The sequence below is a fragment of the Rhopalosiphum maidis genome, chromosome 3 (genome assembly GCF_003676215.2).
Source record: "Rhopalosiphum maidis isolate BTI-1 chromosome 3, ASM367621v3, whole genome shotgun sequence".
NCBI classification, from domain to species: domain Eukaryota; kingdom Metazoa; phylum Arthropoda; class Insecta; order Hemiptera; family Aphididae; genus Rhopalosiphum; species Rhopalosiphum maidis.
In genome coordinates this window covers 8581492-8593414 of record NC_040879.1, presented here as the reverse complement: position 1 = coordinate 8593414, position 11923 = coordinate 8581492, and positions in this window count along the sequence as shown.

The following is an 11923-nucleotide window of genomic DNA, read 5'->3' as shown; positions in this document are numbered from 1 at the left end:
TATGACGTGATACGACATCGAATAAATGAACGACCTCGGTCGTCACACGAACGACGCGGTAGACGTATGTCTAGTCGGAACTCTGCGCATTCCGTCGTGCGTTCGCATCACACAGTATTGACTGTACCGATGACCGGTCCAGCACACAGCATCTCGAACGCGAGAATAGTACCTCCCACTAAGGATCAGTCGTCACGCCGATGGTGACGGTGTCGCGGGTGACCTAGCCGGGGGAGCGCGTCGATATAAATGATTCGTTTTTATATTAACCCTGTACATTATAATATATTACATAACTACGCGCCGTAATACCTACTCACGCATCACTCGCGCACGTATCGATATAATTATTATAGTATTGTATACGTTATACCTGGAAAACACACTTTACGCCGCGAGACTTACACACCCCCTCGCCGGCTGCCCATCAACCTGCACCCTTCCGCCGCGTCGAGCGCGCGTACATCCGTAGCAGTATATGCAAAATACACAGGCATAACATGCGCGCAAGTGTATACAATAATATTATAATACAATGTTATTGCATACGCGTAATTGTGTTATACGAACACCGTACCACTCTTTGTATCCTTTACGACTATTTTTCATATAATAATATATGTGTACTCAAATAATGACGTCGAGTAAATACTGTAAAAACCTGCGGGATGGAGTACCGCAAAACCGCAGCCCGCGTATTTATAGTAATGATGATACTAATGTGTAGTGTACGTAAAGTATTTGAGAAAAACTATTCAAATATATATATATTTTTTTTAAACCGTCGGCGTTAAGTGTTTTTTTTTCCGTCAATTATTTCAAATAATATATAACATATATTCTATTGCGGGTTTCGAAGGTTAATAATAAGGTTTAGTTTTAGTAGGGGTATAACTTAACACGTATTACTTAAAGTGTATTGTGTTAATGTTATACTCGTTCCGAAAGAGGTATTCGAACTGTAAGTGAAATTATATAGTTACGCTCGTGACGAGCCCTATAAAAGTTAATAAAATGAGCCTACAAGAAGTGAACCCGAGAGATTATAGTTTTAGTCTTAACGGTACAGGCGAGACTTTGATGTGCCCCTATTGTGAGGTTTACCAAACGAGTCAGTCGTTCACAAACAATAGTGCGAAATCTGAAGGAAATAAACGCGTATGTAGGTCATAAAAATGTAAAAAAATATATAGAGATAAGCTAATGAGATCAAAGAAACGTAAAGACCGGGGAAATCCACTATGATCTTAATACTAATTGTGTATTTCGTTAATATTGAATGTTTTAAATGTGTTAATGGAGTTCAAACAATATTAGCTTCATTCAAAAAACCATTATTTATAATAATTTGGTGTTTAAATTGTATTTTGGTAATCGCGTGGACAATATCTACTATAGTAGTATAATATGGTGAATTTGACATTTATTTAATCAGAAAATTCCTATGGAGCTATATCAACTACTCTCAACCTGTCTCTTCGAAATAAATTTCGCTAACCTCACTTTTCATGCATAGACGTTTTGTCTAGGGAATACAAACTAAGATTTTAAATGAATTGGTATCACAACAAATCTAACACAATTACAGTCTTAAAGTTGTTGTTTCTATTGTTGCTGCACAGAGTGTTTTAATTATTAGCGATCGCGATTAAAAATCGTTATTGTGACCTTAGTCTTGTATAAAATAAATACAGGCCAAGAGAAAAAGGAATTTAATTTGAAAATTTTTATTTTTAATAAATTGTGTATTTGATCAACAGCCTTTTTACGAATTCATTATTATTATAGGTGTCTAATAATGGCATAATTGTTTTACTGTAAAATATCACAAGTATAATAAGTCGTATTCCACGAGACGATAGTTATCAATATTAAATCGTAGTCAAAATACGTAATATCTTATCGTAATTTTTACATAATAATATTGATAATAATAATTATTATAGGTATTGTTTGTGTTATTCATTTTTTATGTTTGTGGGCGGAAAACATCGCCGCTATAGTAATATAACATAATACTATTTAAACGAATATTATAATTACTTTGGGCTATAAGACAAAATAGAAGATTTGGTCGGTACAACGATATCATATTATATTTGCTAATAACAGCATGCAAATAACTTTATACCTCAATCATACATAAAAATACTTGATGACGGCTTAATAATATATTTTGCTTTTATAGATTTAGTTTTTTGTTTCTAGAACTCCCCTTACATAGACGTATAATATGTGGTCTAAAATAAATATTTTCCGTTAAAAATTTAGCCTATAACTAAGCGAAATCTGATCATCTAGCTAAATACAATTAGGATTCCAACATCACTAGTGTAACTATAACTTTCCTGTTCATAAGTGGGATACTTTCTAACATTTAAATGAATTACCGATAGATAAAGTATTGAATCTTGAATAAAAGTATACATTTCTTAAATTAATTTTAATTTCATTAAGTATTAATATTTAATAGTAAAATAACGTTCGAGTCGTGTTTTCTTTTAAAACTTCGTAGTATTAATACTATGTGTTTATAATATAAAAGGGCTTACAAAGCCTTATAACTTATAATCTCGTATAACCTATTATATATCCCCAATATTTTAGACTCCGTCTATTATAACAGAAACTTTTTTAAAACGAAAAATAAGTTGGTTCCGATAAAATTCATCATAAGGTGGTTTTATTGTATTATTGTTAATAAGGTATTATAAAGTATATAAGTTAATATTGCTTAAGTATCATAGATTAAATAACATAAATAACAGTTTCATAGTATAAACAATTTAAGTAAGTAAAATATGATATTACAATTAGAAAAAAATCATTATCATTATATTAAGGTATTTACGCGAACAGTATTTTATTCTATAGTATGTGATCTATAACTATAGTAGAAATAAATAATTTAAACATATAAGTGGAATACGCACTTACACACATACTTATAGGTATAATAAATTCAAATAGTCATAATAGTTATTGACTAAATTTAGTTCATTATTTCTAACTTATCGTTTCCGTTATAGGTATGTTTATTGTATTGTACAAATTAAATCAAAAATAAAAATTGTATTTTATAACAAAAAAAAAAAAAAAAAATATTCACAAAAATAAATTTTATCAAGAATGACGTCGATTTCGAACTCCGCTTGGAATCGTCTGTCCAATAGCCATAGGTTATACAAATATACTCGTAAATATATAATAAAACTATGTCGATGTAGTCACACATTTAGATTAATAATTGCTCTGTTCTTTCTAAAGAAAAAAAAGATAAAATATGTTAACTACCTATGAAACCATAAACGTTGCCAATGAAAGTCAAAAACGTAGTATTTTTTTCGAACGATAATTTCGTTATTGCGCAACAATTAAAAGTGGTTATTCAACTAGACACCGGACCACTGGATCACTAGTAGATACGTTAATCAACATTTCATTAAAGAACACACATAATAATAATATTATGCAAATACATCGAAACATCTTTGACTATCGTTTATTTCGACATGATAAAAATTCAAAATAGGTATATTAATTATGTAATACAATATTATATTTTAAAATGTGATTTTATATTGTGATGGTATTTTTTAAGATTAACGTTTTCAATATCTTATTACAACATATTTTAATAGCGATTAGTGTAAAAAAATATATTAAATTTGAATAAATTGTATTTTGCTAGTAACGCATGCTTAATAACAATTTAACTCGGAGTACATTTTGGTTATATTTTGATTTTCAGAAAAAATTTATGCACATTATACTTATCTCTATTAATATAGTAATATTATGGTGATGAAATGTAAAATACAATAATTATCTACCAATTGTATCATTAAATTTATATTAATTTTTACGTTCCATTATACTATGGAAATAGCTCTGTATTATTCGATATCGTATTAAAATATTATAATTGGGTGACGTAAAGATGACATAAAGATATATTGCGGCACTCTCATTATAATATACACAAATATTACAAGCAGTTACAAAATAACTAAATTCGTTTTACTAAATAATTTTAAAATATTCCGAATAATAAAATAACGTTAGGTAATTATAATCAAGAGTTAATATAAAGAGTTGAGTCCAGTATTGTAAATTATTCGAATATAAGTGCTGGAATACGTCCTGTATTTAAATACTATTAAGTCTGTTTTATTAATTATTTTTCACAACAAGTTGACAAAAATGTTAAAAATTAAAAAAATGACACATCCTATATTTTATAAAGGTTCTGTATTGGATTTTTTCTAAAAAAATGAAAATCTAATAATTTTATCAATATTAATAATTAAAATATATGTGAATATTTGTTTGCTACTAAATAGTCTGACATGTCGTACTATTTGTGAAATTATTAAAATCTATAGGAAGTAGGTAACATAATAGATATTTATACAGTTAGACTGATATACTAAAAATACTAGTATTCAATACTTTGTAAGTATTCGTGAAATAAATTTTTATAAAAGTATTTTATACGTATTTTTAATACTTTTTTTTATTCGAATTCTAGTATTAGTATCTTAATATTTATTTTAAAGTATTTTCTTACAAGACTGGAGTTGACGAGAGGAAAGAGAAGAATGTCAGATTTGAATCCTTTCAATGGCTTGTTTTTTAAGGTAAATAATGGTTTTTTTTCATAAAAGAATTTTATATAATTATTTCATTATAATACATGTAAATAAGTCCTTCGCATAAGATGATTATTTATAATATATATATTACATATACAATATACATACAATGGCAATAATATACGAATTGTATTATATAACAACTATTCTCTATTAAATATAGCATAGTATTTATTATATTTGTTGTACCTAGTGTTTATCATATTCAATAAAGCTAGTATTATAGACTATAGGTAAACAATAGATCGAGTAAGGCCAGACCCACGTGATCTCACGATGATAATAAAATATTATTATGTACAGTTAAGACAGAATTTGCAAATAGTAAACAGTGGATAATTTTCACGTAGGTAGCAATTGTATCGCTTCATTAATATCTGAACTCACGTCTCACATGCTTACACTTATAGACAATAGTTGATAATTTATATTTGCTATTTTTATACATATATACATATATAAAATCACGTGATGATTGATAATTATAAATTATGATATAGATTAATTAAGTATATCTATAATATCGTATTATATTCATATTATATATTCGTATTATATTGCTTGTATTAGTCATATATCTACTTATATAATAAATATGTGATTTCTTGTTGTAATTTTTCAAAATAAAATAGGTAAATAGAATTTTATTATTAATGAAGTTGCTTTTGGTTTTAAACAATGATCAATGTCATTTTATTCCATTGCTTATAAGTAAAGAGTAAAGTAATTTTTTTTCTTTTCAAAAACAATTTACCCCTATGACATTCAACCCTCGACAACTTAAAGTTCAAGGAGAATGAAAAAATAATCAGAATCACCGAGAACTTTGAGTCAACGAATTACATAAGTAATGACTATTATGACGGTTTGAAAGGAATCGATAATTTAGAATCATCAATTTTCCAGCTACCTTACGTATTGTCAGCAAGTATAATACCCATCTATATATTTTAATGTTAGGTGCATTTCATACTTTATACCTATAGCTTTGGTTATTACCGTGAAGTACGAGTATAACATATTTACGATGTACTTATAATAGTTATGTTTCGTCGTAATATTTGCGTTATTCGTATTCAATTAAATATTAAGTTTAATATATACGCTGAGGCAGTCGTGGTTTACTCAAAAAACGTATGACGTGTTTCTCGGTACTCGCACATATTATATGGTCAATCACAAGTATACAGCATAAGCCAGTGCTGTATTTACCAGGGAGATATATCTCCCCCCTTGACCCACCTTTTTTTAGCTATTTTTATATGGTTATAGTTGTGTGTTTTTTCCTGTTTATCATTCTATCAGTGGTAATATAATTTTGAGCCGTTTGACATTGACAATTTTAATTATATATTCCCCTTTAAAGAAATCCTAAATACGTCACTGGCATAAGCCTATATTATAGTATATCATAACATGGAGTCCAATACCGTACAAGACATTTTTTGACATCAAAACTGTTGAACTTAATCGTTCATTTTATTTGTAAATTATACTTTAAAAAAATCCTATACATTTCTTTCATAGATATAACATATAAACATATAAAAGGTTTCCCCGTGGAATACTCAGTGTGGGGAAGAAACTCGAGGGGAAATTCCTCGAAAGGAATGGATTACTGGAACGAGTTCTTTTTGTAGGAACGAAGCTTGGAACTGCTTCCTTTAAAAATAAAAGAAAAAGAATATGAACGAATTCTTTATATTGAGGAACGTGAACGAAAATCACAGTTCCTCTTGAAATTTAAAAAAAACAAATTTCTACTTAATTTAGTTTATAAAAATCAGATAAAATAAAGACAAATTAAATCTATATTATTAATTATTATACATTTTTTTTTTTATATATTAATTCAATTATTTAGTACTCAATTCCTGTTTAGATTCATTTATTTAAATTCTAATATTCATTTATCATTTTTGTCATTAATTTATTGATATCAAAAATAAAAAGGTAATATTCTAAAACCGCTAGATTGGGTAAGTTAAAAAAAATGGAACGAGTTCCTATTATAGAGAAATTGAATTTGGAGTGAGTTCTTTCTTTGAATAAGGAACGGGGATCTGGAACGAGTTGATATATTAGGAACTGAACGAGGAACGGAACGAGATCCATTTAAAAAGGAACTTTCCCAACACTAGGATTGCTGCAGTAACATTGTAACACACTAAGTAGTCGATTACCTATTACAAACTATGAAATAAATAATACAATTGATACGATTTTCCTATATTATTAGGAAATTTTCGTTCTTCTCGCTTTCTATTGCAAAGGTCACCGCCACCGCCATGCCATAGTATGAACAATCTAGTTTTGAAAAAATATTTGGTCTTCGCCTGAGGTCTTTACAGTGAGGTAAACGCCATCTTCGCATGTATAACATTGCCATATTGCCAGATTGCCATGATTTATAGCATACTTAAATTATTATACTATATTTTACAATAAAATATATATTATATACGGCCGCCGCGAAAGCGTTATACGTATTTAAACTGTCGCATGTCGCTTAAACGACGGTAAATCCAATAGATAGGAGTTAATATTTTTCGAGTTTATGGTGCATTTTTGGTCATAAAACGCAGGGCCGGTCTTAGGAGTGGGCGAGCTGGGCGACCGCCCAGGGCGCCAATATATCAGGGGCGCCTCAGAGTTCAGATATTAATTTTTTAATAAAAGTTTTTGTAATTAAAATTATTTTTAATAATTCGAGTAAATACAATAATGTATAGCAAAAATTAAAAGATATCTTGAGAAAAACCATAGTTGTCACAGACTAACGATTAACGAAAATAAATAGTCGAATCAATTATGCGGGTACTGATAATCTTATTTCGTGAGTCAGTTTGACAGGTATACGTACAATACCGGCCACAGTTGATTATCTGTAAAGTTGTCCTACAATGATTTGTCCTAACGTTTTATTAAAACGTATCCGCTATTGACAGTCCGTGTCAAAAGCCATAAGCCAGTGATATTTTACAAGAGACATCTCGACATAATCTCGAAAATGATAAATATTCCTCCGAGCTTGTAAAATAGGCTTGGACCGGAAAGAGATGGGTTCCTATGTGGTTATTACCGCCGACGCCATACGTCTCCGAGTCTATATATAAGTACACATTGTTCGTTAGGTAAGCTTACCAGTTTAATCTACACAAATGTACTAAAATATTACAATGTACGTACGCGATATAGCGCGTGAGTGCGTGTGTATGCGTTTGAACGTATAGGCGACCCGGGTGACCCAGTGTCTCTAAAAAACACTCCGTTCGGGGCGCGCGGGCGAGAGCGTAAAATAAAATATAGCTAAGGATGTTTGATCAATCGGCAAAACGGTCGTCAGGGTGCATGTCTAGGCCGGGGAGGGAGAGTAACGAAATGCGACCTACAGTTTGATAGGTATATGTATATGTATATAATGTATATGATATATTATTGTTATTATATATATATAGGTAGTCAGGTAGGTACCTACTAAGTATTAATAGCGTATTATCGTTTGCTGTTACCTCTACCTCAGCCGCGTCGACGTTGTCATTATTATTAACATTATCATGTAATAATATGCATATAATACACGCACTAATATATATTATTCCAAAACTATATCTTACACACACACACACACACACACACACACACACACACACACACATCACAACATGTCGTCAACCCTTTATCGAGGCAGTGTACACGCGTATAGTACCTGTAAATTGTATTTGTATACATATAATGATAATAATGTTTCGGTATAATATAGGAGCGATTTCATATATACATGACTGCAAACAGACGTTTTTTTGATGGGGTGGGTGATTCGGAAACAAGGGGATGCGTGCGTAACGAATTAACAGCAAAAAATAAAACAAACAACCGGTAACAATATGAACTTTGCCGTCGCGTTTAATTAGAAAAAAACTAATCAAAGTAGATACACAATATTATATTAATATTTACTGTTTAGGGTGTATAATAAGCGTGTTTAAGCTGTGTATAATAACCAAGAAATATATTTGTGTTATGTTTATAGCAAAGCCGCAGAGGTTATCATACTTATATAGGCATAAGCTCATTGGCGGAAATCGGGGGGGCTTTAGGGGGTTTAGCCCCCTCCCCCAAAAAAAAAAAAAATCCCACCAAGCCATATCAAACATTCTTGCAAACATAAAAATGTTATAGTTTCATTTTTATATATTATATTCTTAAAAAACAAGAAATATAGCACATAATAATTTTTATATTATAAATTTGTTTGTATAATATTTTACATAATATTTTATACGAAAATTAAAATTATAAGTTGGAACACTGTCCTATAGTGATTTGTTTTATCGTCTGTCGAATTTAACAAAATATATATAATTATATTAATTTGGAAATACAATATACAGTGATTCTTTTATCATAAAACACTCATTATTTCAAAAAGTATTTTTAAGTATTTTTTATCTTTATCTTTTTTAAGTTATTTACTTTTTTGAATGAAAACATAGAGTTTCAATTTCAATTTTCATAATCCAAAGTAGAATAATTTTCTGAATATTTTGATACATAAAAATCGAAATTAGGGCGAGTAGTTAATACGTATGGAGTTATACGTATTTAATGTTTAGACAAGCGGAGTAGTAGACCAATATTTTGCGGGATAACTCTGTACCACTCCACTCCACGCATATACATTTTAAATACTTATAACTCATAAACTACTCGCCCTAAATTCGATTTTTATGTATCAAAATATTCAGAAAATTATTCTGCTTTGAAATGTGAAAATAAAACTCTATGTTGTCATTCAAAAAAATAAAAACCTTAAAAAAATATAAGGATAAAAAATATTTAAAAATATAATTTTTTAATAAAAACGTTGTTTTTTTAAAAATTTGAAACTATGTAAAAAAATGTTTTCAAAAACATGAATACTTTTTGAAATAATGAGTGTTTTATGATAAAAGAATCACCGTGTATAATAATTTTTCACAGTTAAAAAAATTGTTATTTTTTGCTAGATTTTCATTTAGAGTGGTAGATTAACGAAACTTGAAAACGGGTTTTGTTATTTGGGGTCTTGTTAGATTCACTTAGTCTAAGAGAAGTGCTGTGAAGATTTTCAGAACTTATTCTTCAATCGATAACTCACTACAAAGCTATAAAGCTGAAAAACATAAAAAAAACTCCAAATAAAATGTGTTTTAATTTTTTTTTGAAACTCTTTAGTGAATTAATTATCAAATATAAAGTTCTGAAAATCTTCATTGCACTTCTCTTAGCCAATGTAAATCTAACAAGACCTCAAACAATAAAATTCACTCTCCAGTTTTAAAGATCTATCTCACTAAATGAAAATGAAAATAAAATCCATTATACATACATATTGCATACAATTAATACATTTCTAATGGCTTTGGTTTATGAAAAAAATCGTAGCCCCCCAACTTTTTCAATGGATTTCCGCCTACGCATAAGCTGCTTATAATAAATTTAGATATGTGGTTATATTTGGATGACAGATATTTAAATATTGCTTAGTAGAGAAATCATGAGATATTTTGATTTTTTTTATACCCAGTTATTGTATTTGTTTTTAAATTCTCGAGTTTTTAATCTATTTTTTATAATGTGCTTGTATTATCGTCAAATGTAAAATAATTATTGTTGTACCAGAGTAAACGAAAATCAAATCAATAACATTAGTACCCCCTAAGTATTCAAACCAATTATAGTCAAATTCTTGTGTCATATTTTTAGATATTTTGTATAAGTACATAGTACTTCTATTGTAGTAAACCTATATAGCTATAATAGCTAATACCTAAAAATATATATTTAAAAAAATTTTGTGTACTAAATAATAGTTATTTAACTATTAATCTTTGGTTCTAAAATTAAATATTAGAATATTTTTTTCGTGCTTCGCTGCATATATATTATGTATTTAATTTACAATTACAATATACATCATACATTGTAATTAGCAAATAATGTGCTATTATTGTCACGTTCACACAATCATATTGAACGCGTACGAGTATAATATTTAAGTATGTATAATCTAGTAAATATTATAATACATGTTCCGCACATAGAACGACGGCGCTTGTTTAGAAATTTATAGGTACCTAATGTAAATTGCATATTAACATACACATTGGCGTACACACGCACATAACAAATAAAATCTCCATGAAATATATACCTAACTATATAATATATTCCTACTTGAATTTCAAGACTAAATCACACTATTTGATATCTGTCGTATTATATTATGTTCGTATACAATAATTTTAAATTTTAATACGTCATAATATAATATACGAGCGTTTCATTGTAAAAGTTATTCATTATTAATTAGGTAGGCATCATATTATATACATAATAAAATAGATACACGAAAACTTTTTACATTTCTGTCATTTTAATATTTTATAGTCAGTGAGCACTTACCATTTCGTTTTGACAGGTAGGACGATAAATAAAAGAAAAAAATATTGGGAAAAACCAAAATTATCCAGTATCTACTTAATCATCATATCCGACATTAGAAATATTTAAATTTAAACTTCCTGTCCGTTTCATCTTTAGAATTAAATTTATGGAGAGACAATTTTATTTTTATTTTTTTCATTTCAATGCTTTTTTTATTGAATAAAAACCAAGATAACACTGTATAATACAGCGTCTTATAAATTATGATACACAATATAATAATAATAATAATATAATACTATGTTATATAACATTATAACATAAAATATGATATTAAAGTTATCAAAAAACATATTTAAATATCAAATGCAATTCCTAGAAAAACGTAAAATAAAATTTAATGTATAAACTTTTATGTCATATTATGTTTATATTAGGTAAAATATAAATGCTACAATTCAAAGTCCATTATTATGTAATATTGTCACTGAAAACTTTCCCTGTATTCATTTAAGTAAGTACAGATATTTCAATTCAACTAGTCTAATAAAATAATAAAAATAAAATAACTGCTTAATACTTAATAGTAACGCATATACTTTTTATAAAAATAAGTTATTGTTCACATAATAAATAAAAACATCGAAATTCCAAAAATCAATTGAATAGCATTTTCCTAGTTACGTTAAAAAGTTGTAGTATAATTTTTAAAACATAAATTATAATGCAGTAGTGAGCCGTCTCTTTGAACAACACGTTTTAACGACGAACTCCACTTTGTCGTAGATCTGCTTCAGTGGCATTAAGTTTGAAGTAAATAAACAACACGTATGAAGCTT